This window comes from Rattus rattus, chromosome 14 (genome assembly GCF_011064425.1).
Source record: "Rattus rattus isolate New Zealand chromosome 14, Rrattus_CSIRO_v1, whole genome shotgun sequence".
Classification (NCBI taxonomy): domain Eukaryota; kingdom Metazoa; phylum Chordata; class Mammalia; order Rodentia; family Muridae; genus Rattus; species Rattus rattus.
The window spans coordinates 37,761,560-37,782,730 of record NC_046167.1 but is presented as its reverse complement, the minus strand read 5'-3'; the positions used below and the strand labels follow the sequence as shown (position 1 = coordinate 37,782,730).

General features: G+C 40.8%; 1 non-coding gene across 1 annotated transcript; it reads right to left on the bottom strand.

The window, feature by feature from the left end:
* Nucleotides 1-18,660: 18,660 nt before the first annotated feature.
* Nucleotides 18,661-18,791, bottom strand: LOC116884092. Its single transcript, XR_004385831.1, has one exon. It is a non-coding gene; the product is annotated as a small nucleolar RNA SNORA17 (small nucleolar RNA).
* Nucleotides 18,792-21,171: the final 2,380 nt, after the last annotated feature.

The following is a 21,171-nucleotide window of genomic DNA, read 5'->3' as shown; positions in this document are numbered from 1 at the left end:
AGGAGGAGGAGCGGGAGGAGGAGCAGTTGAGGCGTGAGGAGCAGAGGAGGCAACGGGTGAGGGAGGGGCGCGGCGACAGGACCGGCTTAAAGAGATAGAGCGGAGATGCGGCCGCTAGGGGTGACACCGCCAGTAGTGAGGTGCATGGAAAGAGAGGAAAGAAGCCAAATGCCAAGTATCAGGAAGTGATAAAGATGGTAGACTTCCCTTAATCCCAGGACCTGAAGACAGCTGGAGGTGGGGGTGGGAGTGGGGGCAGAGATAACAGGAGGTTTGCAGCAAGGACAGTCTGAGGGATCTATTCTGCTCCCTGCCCCCCCCCCCAATTAAAGAACATAGTCATGTGGGAGGAGTCGGCAAGGCTCTAAAACACCAAATGACTGCCCCCTAAAAATACCTTGAGTGCAGAAGAAATGAGTACATCCACCTTCCAGAGGTTCAAACCTGTGTGTGTGTGTGTGTGTGTGTGTGTGTGTGTGTGTGTGTGTGTGTGTGTTGGTTGGGAGGGGGGGGTGGGGATGTGACTGGAAATTCCCTGCAGGGCAGCTTGCAAGAGAGAAGGGATAGACAGACCACCGTGACATGTATTTAAATTTGAATATGAGGCTTGGGAGTGGGAAAGCCCATGTTCAGAACGGTCAGCTTCTACACACAAGTGCTGCCCTATGCCAGCTCTCAGATTCCTGTGCTACAAACACTCTGGAGCAACAGTTTTCCCAACAAATAGTAAATGAGACTAGCAGTCGGGACTTTCAGATCTCCAGGTCTATTGAGGCCTCCTTAAAAACCTTCTGCCAGTTGTGTTTGTTGGTTTTTGGTTTGTTTGTTTGTTTGTTTGTTTTGTTTTGAGAAAAAGTCTCTCTCTGTACTTGCTAAGTCAACTGTTGCAAGCAAGAAAGGTAGAGAGGGGAGTTGTAGTTAGTATAACAAAAGTTATATTTTTTTATTGTGTTGAGAGTCAACACACAAAGTTCACACTAAATTCCTAACTATGATCCTAAGCCTATCTCCCCATGGTTGCTCATCTGTGTCACAAATCTTAGCTAAAGGGCAGGTCCAGTCTCTGTAGTCTCTGGTTCAACCCTGAGCTGACTCTCCAGCCACAGGACAGATCAGAGTCTCTCTTGTTCAAAGCAGAGCCTTGCTCTTGGTTTCTGTTATATTCCATCCAATGGGCATCATCTAGGCCTGTGCCAGGTTACCTTGAGTGAGTGGTGTCACTGGGTTCTGCTTATCAGGTGCAGCCTTGGGTGTAGTGGGGTTTGTGACTAAGCTGTTTTTACATGTCTAAAAGGCTTTTTTTTTTTTTTTTTTTTTTTTTGGTCCTATGCTCATTACAATGGCTGTCCTGGAACTTGCTATGTAGACCAGGCTGACCTTGAACTCACACAGATCTGCCTTCCTCTGCAGATGGTTGGTATTAAAGATGCTGCCTTTTGACAGTCGTAACAGAAAGGTGGTCCTCTGTGCACCCGGCAAAGACTAGTCAGAAAAGGGGCTCCAGGGGCCTCTGACAATGGGCAAAGTCTTCATTTTTAGGTTCATTTAGGGTTTCATGAGTACAGAAAGAGAGGTGGCATCCAATAATTGCAAGACAGAGGTTGTGCAGGGACCAAAATTGGTGAATATCCTGCTTCTTCTCTAAAGCTACTTAGGTGGTCCCTCCCCTGAAACCAGTCTTCTGTGAACTCTAGTCCCAGTGTCTTGGTTTTGGAATGATGCTATTGCTGCTGGAACGCATAAGACGTGATGTGAGACCAGTGTGCCAGATGAAGGACTCAGCCTTGAGAGCTAGACAGGCTTTATACTCAGTGGAACCCTCTATAACCAAATAGTAAACTCAACCACCCGATATTAAAAACAAACAAACAATGGATCTGAAGAGGCCGTATGGAAATGGAAGGGTTTTGAGTGCATTTGAGAGGGAAACATGAGTGTCCCAATTATTCAACCTTCTCCTTGGCTGAATATACTCTCTCTCTCTCTCTCTCTCTCTCTCTCTCTCTCTCTCTCTCTCTCTCTCTCTCTCTGTGTGTGTGTGTGTGTGTGTGTGTCTGTCTGTCTGTCTCTGTCTCTCTGTCTCTGTCTCTCTCTCTGTTTCTCTCTCTCTCTCTTTCTCTCACACACACACCACACACACACAGAAGAGCTAGCCAGTGGATCACAGTCCAGAATACAAAATGGTAAATAGACACCATTGTTTCATACACAGTAAGTACCTCAAATAGCTAATCTGTTACCTGACTTTTCCTCAGGATTATCTGTTCAATTTGACTGGTAATGAATTGAGTCCCAGGACACAAGACTCTTGATGCTTACATTGGGAAGCACTGGGCAAAGCAAGAAGGGTTGACCCCCTGTTTGGAGCATTCCACATGCATAGAAGTTTACTGTATAGAGATATAAGGGGAAAGCTGATTTTTTTTTTTTTTTTTTTTTTTTTTTTTTTGCCTTGGTCAACATTCAGTGACAAAGACAACTCAGAAAGCTGAGTTTTTATTCAGTTCTCTCTAGTGAAAGAAGAGCGCTTGAGAACCTCAGCTCTGCCCTGAGTTACTGACTGAGAATACAACCTTAACAATGACAGAAAAGACCAGGATGCACTGGAGTTTATAAGTTTATGGTCACTCTTACAGTATCAGTGCCTGCAAGCTCTTTGCTCTGGCAGTGAGCTGACCTCAACTCCCTCTGTAGATAACAATGCTCTCTTCTTATAAACAGGGAAGAGTCATTTCTACTGTGAGCTGACTTTTCTCAAAGCTCTCAGTGCTCAACAGAACCACCCTTTGTCTCTCTTGCAACTGAATTCTTGGACTTCAGCATATATGACCTGAAATAAAATGTCAAATTATTAACAGTTCTTATTATCTGAGTGCCCAATTCTAGCGCTGTACTAGGACTCTTGTAATTTCCTGGTAATTTTAATCGAAAGGCATGTTGTTGTAAAAATATAAAAAATAAAAGAAGTATGATTTTCTTTTATCCCACTAGGTCCGTCACCTCAATGCCCCAAGGTATCTACTGGATATCTTAATTCTCAGTCAGCAAAGCCTCTCACCTGCTTTGCTCCATCCCATATCACACTGCCGAAGGCCTCTCTCTGAGCCGTCAGCAATCTCTCTGCCTATCTAGTTCCCAAGGCAGGTTTCCATGCCAGAAACACACATCCCAACTCCGTGGTGGCCCAGACCAGCCGCCCCACACTCCGTTACACTTAAATCTACACATGAAAGAACACACAACACAATAACCTTTGACCCAATTGATAAAATATAATTGCCCACCTAAATATACAAAGCCCAATACACATCCATCCCTTAAAACCATTTGTAACAACCTGTAAAGGTACAGTGTGGAATCTTAACGTTACCCGCCATATTCTCCTGCCATGGCTTCTCCCTCCTGTCTCTTCTTCCTTTCTGTTCTAATCTCCTTCTCTTCCTTCAAACTTCTCTCCCGCCCATCCTTCCTTCTCTTCCAATGACAGGCCTCCTTGTATCTTGTACCTGCCCCTCACCTGTATTTTACAAACTCAATGGGGAGAAGGTGCTAGTGAAGTCACCTGAGTCCTCAGTAGAGACTAGGCAGCTGTCCTGGGGCAGTGGAATTAGCATAAAAATACAGATAACTCCAGGGCAAACCACAACAAAGGCATGCTGAGTATTTTAAACAGTTGTTAGGTGCAAACTCATCACAGTTTACCAATTTTGAGGTAGATAACTTCCTATTTGCAAGTTACCATGGGGCTCATTCTAGGCACTCTGGAATGCTGACCAAACACTTTAGTTGGTACTTAGGATTTGTAAAGAGTTATTGAAAAGCCCACTAGACTGGGTCATGAGCTGATGTCAGGCATCATGAATGAGATCAGAAACACTCCTTAAGAAGATTGAGCCTGGGATTCCTGGATTGTTTTCCAGTTTCACATTAAAACTCTACCTCTGACCCTGCCTCCTCTGTCACTCCCTGTAGGTTTGGTGCTTCTGCCTGTGGGAGAACAGTTCTGGAATGTCACTGGGGGCTTCCCTTACCACAGGAGGTATCTGTCAGCGGGACCAGAGCGTTGATACATTTCTTGGTCTTCAGTGGTCCCTCTCCTGGACACCACAATGGCAGGTGCTTAGACCATTATTGGTACAGATTGGGAGTCAGCCCAGTTTACAGTGGCCAACCTTGCCTCCAAGTTAGGAAGACAGAGAGCTTTGACGCCTTTTCTGATTTGCCTCTGGGACTTTCTCCTGCCTCTCTGACCTTTTTCTTCTACAGTTGCATTTATATTTAAGCATTGTATCTGGTCCACTGGGGTTTTGTGGTTCTTCTGCAAGATGATTGAGTCCTCAGAGGCGGGATGTAAAATAAGGGATGTGAGCATGTCACTGGCTCTCCCTGGGTTCTGAGACTCCTGACAGCTTTTGTTGGTGCACCAGCTCTTTTTCTGGTGTGAAGTTACTCATGTCACAGACTTTGAAATGGGAGTTTGTAGGGAAAGTATACTAGTTAGATCCTGCTCTAGGAAATCTGAGCAGCAAGCCCTGGAGTGCCTCATCTTGGTTGGAGCACTCACACCGTACACTATGAGTCTGACTCCACAAGGACAGCACCACTCTTTGTTGGGTTACTTGCAGTGCTGCTGCTACTTTTCTTAAGTACTTATTTTTTCCATTTTCTTTACTCATATCCCCCCTCCTTGTTTCTCCTCTACACTTCTGATACCCGACACCTGACTCCTCTACACTTCATCTGGATGAAGAGCTGATGTAGTCCCTCTTTCAGCTGTGTGCTGTTAATAGCTATTGTACAAGGTTCCATGCGTCATTGAGGTAGGGCCTATATTTTAATACTGTCCCTAATGTTTCATTTTTATACCTTTGCTTTCATCTTATTCCTTGTAATTTTAGATACTAGATTATAGTTTAGCCATTACTGACTTTTCTTTTTTGAAATAGGATACATTTTCTTACACAGCTGATTTTTTTAGTTTTTTTCTTTTTTTCAGAGCTGGGGACCGAACCCAGGGCCTTGCACTTGCTAGGCAAGCGCTCTACCACTGAGCCAAATCCCCAACCCTACACAGCTGATTTTTAAGAATGAGACAAGTTTCAGACCTCATGGCTGTTCTCTGTTTTATAGGTACCATTTTTCTAGTCCAGACAACTGAGAAAAACTGTAGATCATCTGGAGATCTTGCCTGCACAACTGTAGAATGGGGGCTGTTTCTTAGGTCATAAGTCCAGTTGGGCTCTAACAGGCAAAGGTCTTTGTGAGTGCAGATCTGAAAGATAGTATAGTGTGTATTAAAATGTTAATTGCTATAAAAAGTTAAAGGACTTTAGTACAACAAATAAAAGTTATTTTTTGTAAAATAAAACAAAACAACACAATTTATAAACCCGGCTTTCCAGAAGTGTATCAATGTTTACAAAGTAGATAAATCTAATCTACCAAATATTATAATGCAGGCAAAAGAAATCTTCAAACTATGTGCAAAGGTGCAGCATGGTAGACTTCCCATAATGCTACTAGAACAAAGAAAAGTATATAGTCCAGGTTTCATGTCTTCAACATTTTATGATGCATAGTGGTGGGTTTTTTTTCATAATCTTGAGACTTAAATATTCTAATGATATTGGGCATCTTGTTGTAGAGGGTGTTGAATGTCCAGAACCAGCCTTTGCTCCACAGATGTCACCAGTGCCTTTCTCGGAACCACAGAACTCCCTATAGCAGGTGCAAAGCAATGCCACAGGGGCTCAGTGGTTTCGTGTAATATTTGACTGGTGAGACTGTGCTTTTATGCATACAGTCTTCATTCTGACACAACTGGGCAGAAGATAGAATTCCATACCCAATCTTTATTTCTGATTCATGTTTCTCCCTTCTAAATTGGATGATGACTCAAAATGTGGATTATGGCCAAAATCAGTCCAGAATTACAGTTATCACAATTCATTTTACATATATTTAATAGCATGGACATTTGTCTGTTCCTCATTTATAAAGTTTCATCAGTTTTACCAAGACCCTTAGGGAAGGAAATACCTAGATGTACTTTGCCTAAATTTAGCTGTTTGTCAATACTTAATAATGGTTATAATTCTGTATTTGTTGTGATTTGATTAACTACTTTCTAATTACTGACTTTTTGATGTCCTTTTATAGGTAGTTACAATGATATTCTATCTACTTCCTCAGACAAGCATAACAAGAATTTTCATCTCATTCAAGTTATGGTTATCTCTTGTACTTGCTTTCTTGTTTGAAGTCTAATTTTGTCACAAATATCAAATGAAAGTGGAAGTAAATTTAGGATGTTGTGAACAATATCTGGCAAATTCCAGTTATAACTGATCAAACACAGTTTCATAGTAATTGTCTTAGCTAGAGTTTTACTGTCATGATCAGACACCATGACCAAGGCAACTCTTATAAAGACATTTAACTGAGGCTGGCTTACAGGTTCAGAGGTTCAGTCCATTATCATCAAGACGGAACATGGCAGCATACAGACAGGCAAGGTACAAGAGAAGCTGAGATTTCTAAATTTAGCATAATACTGGCTTCTAGGTAGCTAGGATGAGGATCTTAAAAACCACACTCACAGTGACACACCTACTCCAACAGGGCTACACCTTTTAATAGTGCCATTCCCTGGGCTGAGCATATACAAACCATCACATTCCACTCCCTGGCCCCAATAGGATTGTACAAACATAGCATAATGCAAAACCTATTTTGTCAAACTTCAAAGGTCCTCATAGTCTATAGCAGTCTCAACAATGTTAAAAGTTCAAAGTCTCTTCGGAGAGTCATCTAATCACTTAACTGTAATCCCCAAAGCAAGACAGGAAGCTAGCTGAGCAAACTCCAATCTCTGCGCCTCTGTCTGGTGTCAAAGCTGTCTTCAGATCTCCAACTCCTTTTTCATCTTTGTTGACTGCAACAAACTTCTTTTTCCTGGGCTGGTTCCATTCCCTGTTAGCAGCTTTCCTCAACAGATATCCCATGGCTTTGACATCTCGAACATCTTGGAGTTTGCAAGGCAACTTCAATGTTACAGTTTCTTGTTTCAATGTCTGGGATTCATACATGATCTTCTGGACTCCTCCAAAAGGCTCATGTCACTTTTCCAACTCTGCCCTCTGTAGAACTCTAACTTCAGGTTGATCCACTTCACTGGTGCTGCAGTTTTTGGTGATCATCCCATGGTACTGACATCTCCAATAACTGGGATCTTCTGCTGCAACAAGGTTTCACCAATAGCCTCTCATAGGCTCTCTTCATGGTGCCAAACTTTAAATCCTTTGCATGACCCCTTCAGCCCTGGGCCATCAATTGCAACTGAGACTGCACCTTCACCAATGGCCTTCCATGGCCTCTCGCAATGCCAAGCGTCAGCTGCTCTTCATGACCCCTTCATGCCTTCAAAACTAGTACTGCCCGGGTGACTCTTACACATTACCAAGCACAGTTGCAGTATGGGATACAACCTTGGCTACCTCTGGAACACAGCTTCTTTGTGTTCTCAGAAAACACTTCCCAGATTTCGCCTCAGTGATGCTGGTCTCTTCTTAATCAACGCTAATTTCTTAGCTCCAGTTGACCAACATCAATTGTCCCAGTAGTCCCTTCTATTCTTGACTCTAAAGCCAGAGTCACATGGCTGAAGCTCCTGAGTTCTGCTGCTTGCTGGGGCTAGAACATGAGTCACCCCTTATTTTATTACCAGCTTTGTGTTTCCAACTTCCTCACTGCCTAAGCTTGATTGTCCTGGAACTTGATCTATAGATCGACCTTGAGCTAATAAATCTGCATGGCTCTGTCTCCTAGGATTAGAAGAGTGTACCACCACACCTGGACTTAAGTTTTTTTTCACCTAGAACTTGTTTTGTCCCAGGCTGACCTTGAGCTCAGAGATCTGCTTGGCTTTATCTCCTGCCATTAAAGGTGTGAACCACCATGCCTGGATCTAAACTCAGCTGGGTAGGATCTTGCTCCAAAGTCCCTTAATCTGTTATCTCCTAGAAAATAGGATTCAGTTTCATTTTACCTTCTGGTGCCCCTTTGTTGTGGTAATTATTAAATAACGGGAGCTTGTATCCTGTTCTAGTGCCATCATATCTGCAGGGTATTCTCATCTCATCGGCAGCTGCTTCTAGTGTGGAACCACATCACATCACCTCCAGCTATCCTCTAGCCTGGCCGTCTCTCGGCCCCCATTGCTAACTATCCTCTCCTAATAGTCTGCCAGCCTGGAACTCTCTGGTCCCAACTACCTGGTAAAATCAGGACACTAGAGGCCCAGCAACAGCTGGCCTATAGCTGCTCGCTGTTGAGGACTCTGCCCACACTCCCAGCAACCACCCCCTGGTAGTTATAGTATAAACTGCCAACAACCCTTTAAAATCAAGACTATAATTCAGCAATCAGATTCTATGTTAATTCTCAACCACTATATGTTCACACAATAAATGCACAACCAGCTGATAAAGATATAAACCGCCTGCCTAGATAAGATAAATTAACCTATAGATATCCATCCCTTAAGAAATATTCATACCTACCTGTGGCCATCTAACGCCACTCAGATCGGGATCATCCTTCTCTGCCTCCATCTTGGTTCCTCTTCTTTTCCCCTTCTCTCCTGCCTTACAAAAACTTTGTCCCCACCTTATTTTTTATTGCCTAATCATGGGCCTTGACCTAACTTGTGCTAGCCCTCACCTACATATAGACATCAACCTACACCCCATTAATACTTGAATCATGTATTTTGTGTTTTTCCTTTCTAAGCTTGCTACATTCATTCAAAATGCTTTTTATGAGACTTAACCAGAGAACAAAGTCTCCGATAGACTTTCCTTGAGACTTTCTTTGTTAATGCAATTAATATAAATCTCTTTAACTTAGCCTTAGTTAGACTCTTCAGATAAGGGCAAAAAGCCACCACATTCTTCAACAAAATACCACAAAAACAGTCTCTACACCACATACTGAAATTCTTCTCCTGTGAAACTGCTTGGGCCCCGTCTTCACAGTTTACATTACCACAGTAACAAAGTCTTCCATATTCCTACTAGGAAGGTGCATTAAGCCCCACTTAACAAATTCCTGCTTTCCAAATCCAAAGTTCCAAAATCCACTTTCTTCCAAACAAAAGCATGGTCAGGCCTATCACAGAAATATCCTATTCCCGCTACCATCTTCTGTCTTAGGGTTTTATTGCTGTGAACAGACCCCATGACCAAGGCAACTCTTATATGGACATTTAATTGGAGCTGGTTTACAGATTCAGAGGTTCAGTCCATTATCATCAATATAGAACATGGCAGCATTCAGGCAGGCATGGTGCAGAAGGAGCTGAGAGTTCTACATCTTCATCTGATAGCTTCTAGTAGAATACTGGCTTCCAGGTAGCTAGGATGAGGGTCTTAAAGACCACACTCACAGTGACACACCCACTCCAACAGGGCCACACCTTCTAATAGCCGCTCCATGGGCTGAGTATATATAACTCATCACAATAATCTTCAAATTAGACCAACCACCTATAGTTTGATCCTATGTTATATTCTAATTCAATATTACCTGCATCACTATGTTTCTCTCCTTTTCTAATTTTCATGTCTGCAAATCATTTCTTAGCTATATTCATAATGAAAGCTATATTGACTTAAGAAAGACAAATGCTGAAAGCCAAGATTTGCTTTTGACAGATAGTCATTGGTCATTGAAGGAAACCCTCTATTAAACTTCCCAATAACTCCAATGTACTTCAATACTGTGTTTGATGTGTTGTGCAACACAGATCCCCTTCCTCAGACAAGTTACTTAAATATCACTCAATATACCATAAGCCAAATGAGAGTGAGGGAATTAAATGAAATCAAAATTTAATTGGCCACAACTCTTTTTGAGGGACTATGAGCTCTTTTGGGTACTTTATATTACTTTCTCCACAAATAAGCTATAAAAATCCCATGCACATATACAGCAGAGGACTGCCGGGTCTGGTTGCAGTCAGAGAAGATGTACTTAACCTTCAAGAGGCCCCAGGGAGTTTTGAGGTCTGGTGGAGTGGGGTGGGGGACATCCTCATGGAGATGGGGGAGCAGGAAGGAGGTATGGGATGGGGAACAATCAGAGGGTGAACTGGGAGGGGAATAAAATCTGGGGTGTAAATAAAAAGACTAAATAAAATTAAATATATATATATATATATATATATATATATATATATATATATATATATATACAGTGTGAGGAAAGGGCACATTTGTGCTCCTGAGGGCCCTTCTTACTTGTTTGCACAGTTGACTAGGAATCTTTTTCTAGCTTGAGTAAGTTTCAGTGTTTAACATCACACTATCCATTTAAACATCTTTAAAATATTTAATTTTCCACACACCAATGCTCATCAACTTAGGCTGGAATTACATACTAATAAGCTCATCTTAGGTACTTAATACCAGCAGTCAAAATGTACTTCATAGAGCTAACCTACCAAACATCACAGTTTAGTGTCATGGTAACTGTAGAAGGTAGGTTCTTTCTCCTCAGAGGGGATGAATGGTAGTCAACTCGCTGAGAATATGCTTATTTCCAGAGAGACTCATAGCACTCTGGGAAAAGATCCAAATTCCAAGTCTAAACTAGAGTTCCTACTGAGTGCATATTTCATGCCACCTTTAAGTCAAAACTCAGTCTTTTAGTCAAATTTTGTAAATCAGGCACTGCTCAGGTTGCCAAGACTTTAATTTGTGAAATTATTTTTGATTAGATTTACCCACGTCTGCCAGGAGGTTGGGTTGCATGCCTTTCATACCAGCCCTCAGGAGTCAGAGGAAGGTAGATTTCTGAGACCAAACCCAGCCTGGTTTACACACCAAGTTCCAAGACAGGACTACACAGAAAATTCCTATTTAGAAATAAGTAACAATTAAATTTACTCATGTCTGTATTTTTGGAAGAATGTACAATTGTGCAATTGGTAACTGTAGAGGGTTGGTTCTTTCTCCTCAGAGGGGATGAATGGTAGTCCTCTCACTGCCAATATGCATATTTCCAGAGAGACTCATAGCAAGTATCATCACTCTGGGAAAAGATCCAAATTCCAAGTCCAAACTAGAGTTCCTACTGAGTGCATATTTCATACCATCTTTAAGTCAAAACTCAGTCTTTAAGTCAAATTTTGTAAATCAGGCACCGCTCATGTTGCCTCACAATGCGCACTCACCTTGGACTATGTGTTTACTCCCTAAACTGCTGACTTCTGCCTACCATCCCCTTTTCCAACACCATGACCCTTCCAAAGATCCTCATGGAGCTCTTGGGTCTGTGGCCACAGGTAGAGCAGAGGCCGTGCTTTCATCACAGTATTCCTCAACACAGTGTCCCTCATTCTGAGCTCTCACTTCAGCCAAAGGTGTTGAGGCCATCTCATCTAGATTCCGAAGGCCTGGACTACTTATTGCTTTCTTTGGTTTTGTTTGTTCGTTTGTTTGTTGTTATTGTGGTTGTTACTTTGATTTTTGTTTGTTTGTTTTTAATATTACAAAGACATGCTTTTTTTCCTTAGTAGTCTCTTCCTATTCCAGAGGCTACACTATGTTCCAACTCCTCTGTAATGACCTCAGTCTTCTCTTGAACCTCCAGAACCTGTTTGTAGCATTAGCACCATGGCAGTCATTGGGGTTGGGTGAAGAAGAGAGGAGTCCATCTTGATGACACCCAATTTTGTTGATGGACCAACATTGAAGCTCAGATTTCCAGAGCCTTCAGAGGACAATCTAATAATCAATGGTTATAGACAGATGCATGTTTCCTAGGCAGGATTATTTACAAATGGTACTTTGGCAGGCAAAAATATTTGGATATAGGATTGGTACACACATAAGAGATATATTTAAATGAGTTCATGGTAGAGGAAGGTAAGTCTCAAATGTGACTGATGTCCAGATAAGCAAAGCCACAGAGACATACATACACTGAGAAGTCAGGCAGAGGGGAGAAAGCTTCATAATGACAGAAGACAGGACTGGAGTTGGTCTGCTTCCTGAAGAACTCTATGGCTTGTTAACCACCACAGAGGCAAAGAGTGTTCCTAGCCTCACTAACAAATCAGTGCTACACATGTGACCTTCAAAACTGTGGGAGAACAAGTTTTTAGTTTTGATTGTGAGCCTAGCCTTTAATGGCTGAGCCATCTCTCCAGCCCCACCTTTTATTTTTAAACCCACTGAGTAGGCATTACTTTGATATGACAGACTCCAGAGACTTATATAGTATTCAAGTATTTTCCTCAAAATAGCAGATCAGAAAATTAGCTCTCAGTCCCAAAAGCATACATCATTTTTTCTAGAATAAGGTTTCCGGTATAGTGAAGGATCTGTATTCCTCTGTAGCTTTCTTCTGAAACTGTGGTTTTTGTTTATTTATTTTTGAAGTGTGTTGTTTGATTAAACATTGATTAATCAAGAATGTTGGTCCTAATCAAATGGAAAAGAAAAAAGAAAAAAAACCAATATCTCTGGAGAGAGCCAATTTCCAGGTAGGTCCTCTGAAAAAGACTCTGAGAGGGGCCTTCAGGACAAGCTGGTGAGGGAGCAATGAGTCAGTGAAGAGAAAGGGGAGTGTGTTGGGCAGAGGAAGTGCAAGAGGTCTGACGATGACACTGACAGCACTGTCTACACTGTGACAATGGGACCAAGAAGCATCTGGACCTAAGCTGAGTGTTCACATAGTTCCTGTATCTGCTGCAGAGCCCATGCTGAGGGGGCTGACAGGCAGAGGCTGCTGGGGACAGGTGCAGAATCCTCTCGTCAGAGGTCTGTCCCCTTCTCTATGTAGCTGAGATGTAGTGCTCACAGCACATAGGAGGCATGTGCTTTACAGTTCCTACAAAACGCCATCTTTTGTCTCCTACTCATTCCATATTTTGATACCTTCTACCCAAACTGAGACGTATCTGATCTGGCTGTACTCAGAAAGTCCAGACTTTTTACATTTGAACATGGACACTAAATTTGTTCCTGCCCTGCGAGAGTTATTAGGGAATGTATCCCAAGGACTTTCCATTTATAAGAAATCTTTAGAAATATGCTTTGAGGGTACAAGAATATCCTGTTTCTTATCTAACACTCCCTATTCCAATCAAGAAAGTAAAATGTTTTGACAAAGCCCGTTTTCATCATAAAGGTTTTTTTAAAGCTCTTCAGTGTTGCAATGGTGAGCATCAGCTTTGCACTGTAGGAAGTGGGTTTCTCCTTCGCATTTACTTAGTATATTAGCTCCTCATCCACACAGAGTCTTGAATTCTTTTTTAATCTATTTTTTTGTTTACTTTGGTGCTCAAATTATCTCAGATCTGGCCAATGAGAGTAACTTTTAATTTTTAAGAACGTATATCTTCATTTTTTTGGAGCTCCTCTTTTTTGTTTTGTTTTTGTTTCTTAAAAAATTAGGTATTCCAGTCTCATATTTCCTCTACCTATGCCCTGGAATAAGTCATTACTTCATAGGCCCCTGATTTCTTCTAATGAAAAATAATGTTGGTGTCAAAGACATAGGCTCTAGGTCTGTTTATTGCTAATGAATTTCATTGCCTAGAGGTCGTCAGATAGCTGGAGTATATGCATATGTGTGTTAAATAATAAATTTGTACTGAGATTTCTAATTGAAATTCATATAAATTTCTTGCTAGACCTCATATGCAATATTTAAATCACTGGTCTACTATAACTCAGGGGTGGAACAATTTCACTAACTTCACTCATTTTATCTGTTCTATAATACCCACAAAATATTTGTAGAATATTCATATCACTGCAAGCCAAAAGCCTATTAAAGTTCTTGATTTGGCTGTAGTTTTATTTTAGTCAAAAAATCAAAGGAATACTTTTAAACCTTACTTTGGACTTGTGGAGTAAAGATACTTATAAAGCAATGGAACAAAATAAAAAACCCAAAATAAACACTCGGTGATGTGGTCAATTTGTTTGTCTTCAACAAAAAAGTCAAGGCCATTCTATATGAAAAGGACAAGCTTTTTTTAGACAGACAGTGTAGGGAAACCTAGATATACCCACACAGAAATAAAATAGGTTAGACTTTTACCCTACACAGCACATAAAAGCTAAATAAAAACAGATTAGAGATTAAGACATAAGACCTCAAACTGTTAAGTATGTAGAAGAAAACATAAGTAGAGAGCTTCATAGTGCTGGGTTTAATAAGGAAAGAGAATTAGAGTTTTATTAAAATTGAAATAATGGTGCAGCAAAGAATTTATCAGCATAGTTAAAGGGAACTGAATCTGAAAAGTATTCGCTTATTGTAGATCTATAAAAAGAAGAATAATAATATAGAGGAAATTTTTACAACTCATCAAGAACAAAATAACCCAATTAAAAATCTGAAAGGGGAGCCCTCAGAAGAACTTTGTGAGGTCAGAGACCTCACACTACTAGCTCCCTGTTTTTACGACTCAGCATTCCCTCAAAACACATCCCACAAAATCAGAGACTGCTTGTCTACCCACCTACTAACGAATAAGGGGAAACCTTAAGAAATAACAACTAATGCTTGAAATCCTTATGTACAAGTCCGAATGCAAAAGCACATGGGTAACACGAAAAAACATGATAATTTATCTCCTCCAAATGCTACTAGTCTCAGAGAAAGGACCCAAATGAGAATCTGTATAATGTTTCAGACAAAGAATTCAAAAAATGATTTTTACATTTGCTAAAAACAAAATAATTAGAAAACAGCTGGATGAAATAAGGAAGTAAATTCAAGATATTAAAGTGGTATTAGAATATTGAAGAAAATGTAAACACTGGAAGAATTGATACATTCAGTAAAACTCATTGATAATTTTTAAATGTATGAATAGAACATTCTAGGATTTTGGGACACTAGGAAATCTACAAAGTGTGGGCATAGAAAAGTAAGAACTCCATATCAGAAGAATAGAAAATATTTTCAACAAAACTATATCACAAAGTTTCCCAAATCTGGAGAAAAAGGGAGCTATCCAGACAGAAGAGGCAAGCAGAAAATTGAAACAGACAAGAAACCTCCCACAGCACAGATAAACTCTACACACACAGAACGAACAATAGGCATTGATAGCTGCAAGAGAGGAACACCAGGCACATGAGCAGGCCAAGCACACTACACCAGTTTAAGACCAAGAAGGGTCTGCAAGTTCTAAAGAACCACAGCTGTCATCTTAGACTACCATATCTATCAAAAATAAATGTCATGCTTGCAAGAGAAACAAAACCACTCTACAATGTATCAGAGAAAGTAACAAGGAAAATAACTTGGTGGGTATACCTTAGGGATTTCATATACAAAAGCAAAGCATTCCCAAAACCGGTAGACAAAAGGAAATAGTAAAATTATTCCAGAAGTAAATTAAATAGAAACAACAAAAAATATAGCACCAATAGTAAAAAATATAAAATTGATCTTTGTGGAAAGATATATAAGACCATTAAATGCAAAGCCAACTAAAGAAAGAAACCAGAAGAAAAAGACTCAAATCAAAAAATTGAAAATGAAAAGGGATCCATTATAGCACTCACCAGTGGAATCATAAAGTCATAACAATACCATTAATATACACTCAACTACATTGGAAATCAAAAGAAATAGATGAAGTTTTAGATATATGTAAAATGGCAAAATTAAAACAAAATGAAATATGTAATTTAAATTGATCTGTAGCAAAAGAAGGACTTTGGAAACAGTACCAGAAAAAAAATTTCCCTACCAAGAAAAATTCAAATGGACTCACTGGTGGATTTTACCCGACATTCACAGATATACCAATACTTCTCCAAATTTCCTATGAGACAGGAAAAAAATAATACCAAAATTAGTTTACAAAACTAAAAATACTCCAAATCTAAATCTAGAAATATAAAGAAAACAAAAACTGTACAGTAATCTCCTTGACGAACATATGTATAAATGTTCTTTACAAAAGCTTTACAAACCCAATACAGGAACACATCAACAAAATCATTTATAATTTGAAGTTGTTCTGATTCCACAGATGTAGACATGGTTTAATGTATGAAAATGAGTGAATTTAATATAGCTCATAAATTTACCCAGAGAAAAAGTCACATGATCATCTCAATAGATTTATAAGTGCAGAAAAACTTAAAGCATCTCCACTAAGACTTGGAACAAGACAAGGTGTTCACTTTCTCCTGTCTTAATCAGTCTAGTACTAGAAGTCTTAACTAGAACAGTAAGGCAAGAGAAACTAATCAAAACAATAAAGCTGGGGAAGGGAGATGTCAAAGTGTACTTATTTATTGATGTGACCTACAAATTAGAGATGATAAAGTCTCCAGGGGAATCCTGTTAAAGCTAGCACTTTCAACAGAGTGTGAGGATACAAACAACTCTTAAACTCAGTAACAATAACAAACACACTGTTGAAGAAATAAAAGAAAAATACATAAATAAATCTAATGACAGAAGTGAAAGACTTGAGAGAAAAATAAAGTAGGTAATAAAAGATGGAAAGACCTCCAATGCTCATAATTTGGAAGACTCAGTGTGGTAAAAATAGCTCTTACTAAAAGCAATCTACAGAGCCAATTTAATCTAATCAAAATTCCAATGATATTCTTCACAGAATTTAAAATTACATAAATTGATCTGGAAACACAAAAAATCTTGGATAGGAAAAGCAATTGAGCCAAATATAAATATAAATTTATATTCATAATAATATATAATTATAACAACTAAATATTATTGTCATTAATATAACATTGTATATAATAATTATTTATTATTGTTGTTCTTTTAAACTTTGGTTGGTTCTTTATGAATTTCACATCATGTACCCCAATCCTACTTCTCTCACCCATGTCTCATACCCCGCCCTCCATCCTTGCAATTTGCCCATCAACAGAGAGAAAATTCTTGTTGTGAAGCTGAAGTGTGTCACAGTGTGTCCCACTTTGTATCTTTTTGACCACACTTCCTTGCTTGCAAATGTTCATTGCAATGACTCATTGGTCTAGAACTAGACCTCAGGATTCTGCTACTCTGTCAAAACTGGAACTTCACTGGGACTCCTCTTGGATATCCTGTCGTTGCCCTAGGTTATGGAGATCCTGTAGTTTTGGATGTGTAGAACCAGCCCCTTCAGGCAGCCAAGCAGTTCATCTATAGGGTAGATGTTGAGGTGGATTAATTCAAAGCCCTGGACCTGGGCTTGAGAGGTATCTGAGATGGTCAACCTGCCAGCCTTCATGTCCTTAGGGACAGCTCTGAAACCCCTACGACTAGGACCAGCTCTACTCTTCTGCCTAGGTGAGGAGCAGGTCCTGCTTCTCCCAGTGTTGCAGCTGGTGAGAGACATGGCCAATTCTCCCACTCTCATGACCTTGGGGAAGCTCTCCCATCTGCCATAGATGATGAAGGACAAGGGACGGGAGGAGAGCGTCTCTTTTCCTGCTCTTATGTCCTTGGGGCTAGCTCTTCTATCTGCTATAGGTGGCAGAGGATAAGAGAACGGCATTTCTCCTTCACCCATACCCAGGATAGCATTCCTAGCAATCCAAAATCCTGAGTCAGCTCTCCTATGCTGCCCAGGTGAGGTGCAGGGCCTACTCTCCTGAATGCTGCAGCTGGTAAAGAGCAAGGACCTCCTGATCTCATGAGCACAGGGTCAAGTTTCCCACCCTTCACAGGTGGTAAGGGGGGAGGGGGGAGGGTATTTATCTCTCATCCACACCCATAGATGGGAGATGAGTATTAGGGCCAGCTATCCCATGCTTGCATCCTCCAGGCCAGCTCATCTACCAGCAATGCAGGAAGGGGGAAGGCAGTTGTTCTCCCAAGTACTGCATCTGGTTAGGGGAAGGGTCAGCTCTCCTGCTGTCATGCCTCTAGGACCAGCTCTCCCATTATGCCCAGGTGAGGGGTGAGGCCAATTCTGCACAACCTCAAATATCAGCCTGTCCCAGGATGGTAACACAGGCCAGAGATATCCTCTTAGCCGTTGGAGGTAAGAGACCCCTGCTGCTCCAGAGCCACAGACCCAGACATGATGCCTGCAGCAGCACACCTTACCATGGACCCCACCATGATCCCAGATGGCATCACTGCCTACTCACATCAGGCTATTCCTCGCTACCCCTGAGACTCTAGTTCAGCCTCTCTTCATCGTGTCCACATCCTTCTGTTTCTCTTTCTTTTCCAATTCCCAATCATGGACTTGCTCCTCTTAGTGGTGCTGAGTATCTCTGAGTGTCTGGGGTCACCTCAGGAGTGGTCTCAAGAACACTATACCCTGCTCATGCGTTATGGCACAGGGCTAGTGTCTTCCCCTTGAGCATGGTCTTCCCCACAAGGCCTGAGTAGCACCAGACTGGTGTGCATTTCGAGCTAGTTCCCTGTTTGAGCCCTGTGGTATCAGCCTGGTGGTTGTCTTGGGCTTGTTCCTCACCTTGACTTCCCAAGTAGCCAGCCATCTGTCTCAGGCTCACTCCTGCTGGGGCCCCAGAGTCTCAGGCAGGGTTTTTCTAGTCTGCAGCTTGCTTCCTGTCCTGGGAACCTGTCCAGGCCTACCTGGTACAGGACTTGTGGTCATCTCAGGCACCCTCTCTGTCTGGGCCCCTAGTGCAGGGCTGGTGGTGGTCTCAGGTTCACATGGTCATAGGCCAGAACACTGAGCATAGACATAGCCTCTTTCCACTCTGCCACATACTTTTGCACATTTGACACGCAGCCACACCTGTAATGCCTCTAGGGGTAAGCATTTGTTGTTGTTGTTGTTGTTAATCTTGATTTAATGCTATACTCACTATTAAGATATCAAGATACTGATCCTTAGCAGCAGAAACAGCATGGCATTGGTATCATGAAAACAGATGTGTATATAAATTTAACATAATAAAAGATCTGACTGGCTGCTCTTACAGATATCCTGAGTTCAATTCCTAGCATCCACATGGTGGCTCACAACCATCTGTAATGAGATCTGGTGCCCTCTTCTGGCCTCCAGGCATATAGGCCGGCAGGACACTATACATAATAAATAAAAGATCTGCATGTAAACCCATGCAGCTACAGCCACCTGATGTTTAGGGGCAGGGGGATGCCGAAAACACTCATTGGAGAAAAACATCCTCCTTAATAAATTATATTGGAAAAACTGAAAAATCTACATGTAGAAGAATAAAATTAGATCCCTGTCTTTCATCCTGTTGAAAATAATAAATAAGTCCTCCTAGAGGCCCAATCAGCAGCTGACTGAAACAGGTGCAGATACTTACCCCCTACCATTGGACTAAAGTTGGGGACCCTTGTGGTTGAATTAGGGAAAGGTTGGAAGAAGCTGAGGAGGAGGGCAACCCCATAGGAAGACCAGCAATCTCAACTAGCCCAGACCCTTGGGAGTTCCCACACACTGAGCCACCAACCAGGCAGCATACAGAAGCTGGTCTGAGGTCCCCCTGACACATATATAGCAGAGGACTGCCTGGTCTGGCCTCAGTGGGAGAAAATGCACCTAACCTTCGAGAGATTTGAGGCTCCAGGGAGTGGGGAGGCCTGATGGGAGGAGGAAACATCCTCTCGAAAACAGGGGGTGGGGAGGAATAGGATGAGGAACTGTGGGAGGGGACAATGACTGGATTATAAAAAACAAAGTAATTAAAAAAATAAAGAAGTCTTAAGAAGAGTTAAGAAATAAATATATTCTATGTTTATAAAATGGAAAGGAAATTGATGACAGAGGTCACTTGGACCCTATATAACTTTGTTTCAATTATCAACATGTAAATAATGATGTGCTCAGTAATGGTTGTAATTTATATATAATATATTTATATATAATATATAATATGATTACAATATATATATGTATATATATATCCTTTTAAGAAAGTTCAAAATAAAACAGATTTAGAGAAGGAGAGGACTGAAGGACAGAATGCTAGGTGACATATTATAGAAGAAATGTTAGAAGATTCTTTAAAACAGAGTAAAGAATCTTTAGGACAATCCAACCTGGAAACTACAATAACAGAAAACAAATAGTTTCGGACTTAAAGAAGTCACAACGGCTTGAGGAATTAGAATGGCAACCCATAGAGATGCAATATGTTGAGTTACAAATGCAGATCCTACCTAATTAACAATACGCATCCAGTAGAGTATATGGTTCATTTTATAGAGCTTGGAGAATTAAAACATGTACATACATTAATGCAGCAGATAATTGATACACGTTAAGAACTGCTAGAGGCTTCTGCCTTAAATTCTGTAAAGGATGATTCTGAGACTGCACATTTATTGGAGGTGACGCCTTTTCAGATTAAAGTTGATGCTTTGACATGTGTATCCACTAGAATACAACTTGTAAAACATATTATGGCATGCAAATGTTACAATCCTACAAGTCAAACCATTTTGGAAAGATCTAATCAGACTAATCTGCTCATAGAATAGAAGGAGGGATATGGAGATTCCCCAAGATAGTTTAAATGATGCTTTATTGGCTTTAAACTTTTTGAAAGCGACAAATAGCACAGCTACTAATATACTGCATTTTAGAAAGTGCTAATGATTCCGGTCAGCCTATGGATGTGATAACCTTAGAACAGGAAGCAGGAAGTGTGTGGTTTTGGGGAAGTGAATATCCTTTTGTTTCCACAGGAGAAGAGAAAATAAGGATTCCAGTAAAAGTGATAAAAATTAGATTTGACAGGAAGAGACACTCTGCAGATTCAGTCTACTGAACGAAAGAAAGGAATCAAGAAGAAAAACAAACAAACAAACAAAAAAGTATATACTGGGCCCCAAACATGGGAACAGCTCTAAAACCGGCTGAGAAAATGTCTCCAGCAAAGTTTCCTCTATGCATAGCAAGTGAACCGTCTTTGGCTACAGAATCTTCAGTACTTCCCATTTCCATCTTTCAAAGAGCACAGACAGAAATTTATATTACAGCTTGGTTATACAATCTAAGCTAATTAATAAAAAAGACGGGAGGAAATGTGCAGACAAACTTCCACAAGAATGGGGGAAGGTCACCGCACACCTTGTTGATCCAATGAAACTGGGACTCCAGTGCTCCTGATCCTGCTTGCTTGCTGCTTGTGCTTTGCTGCACAGGCCAGTAGCCCCCTTACT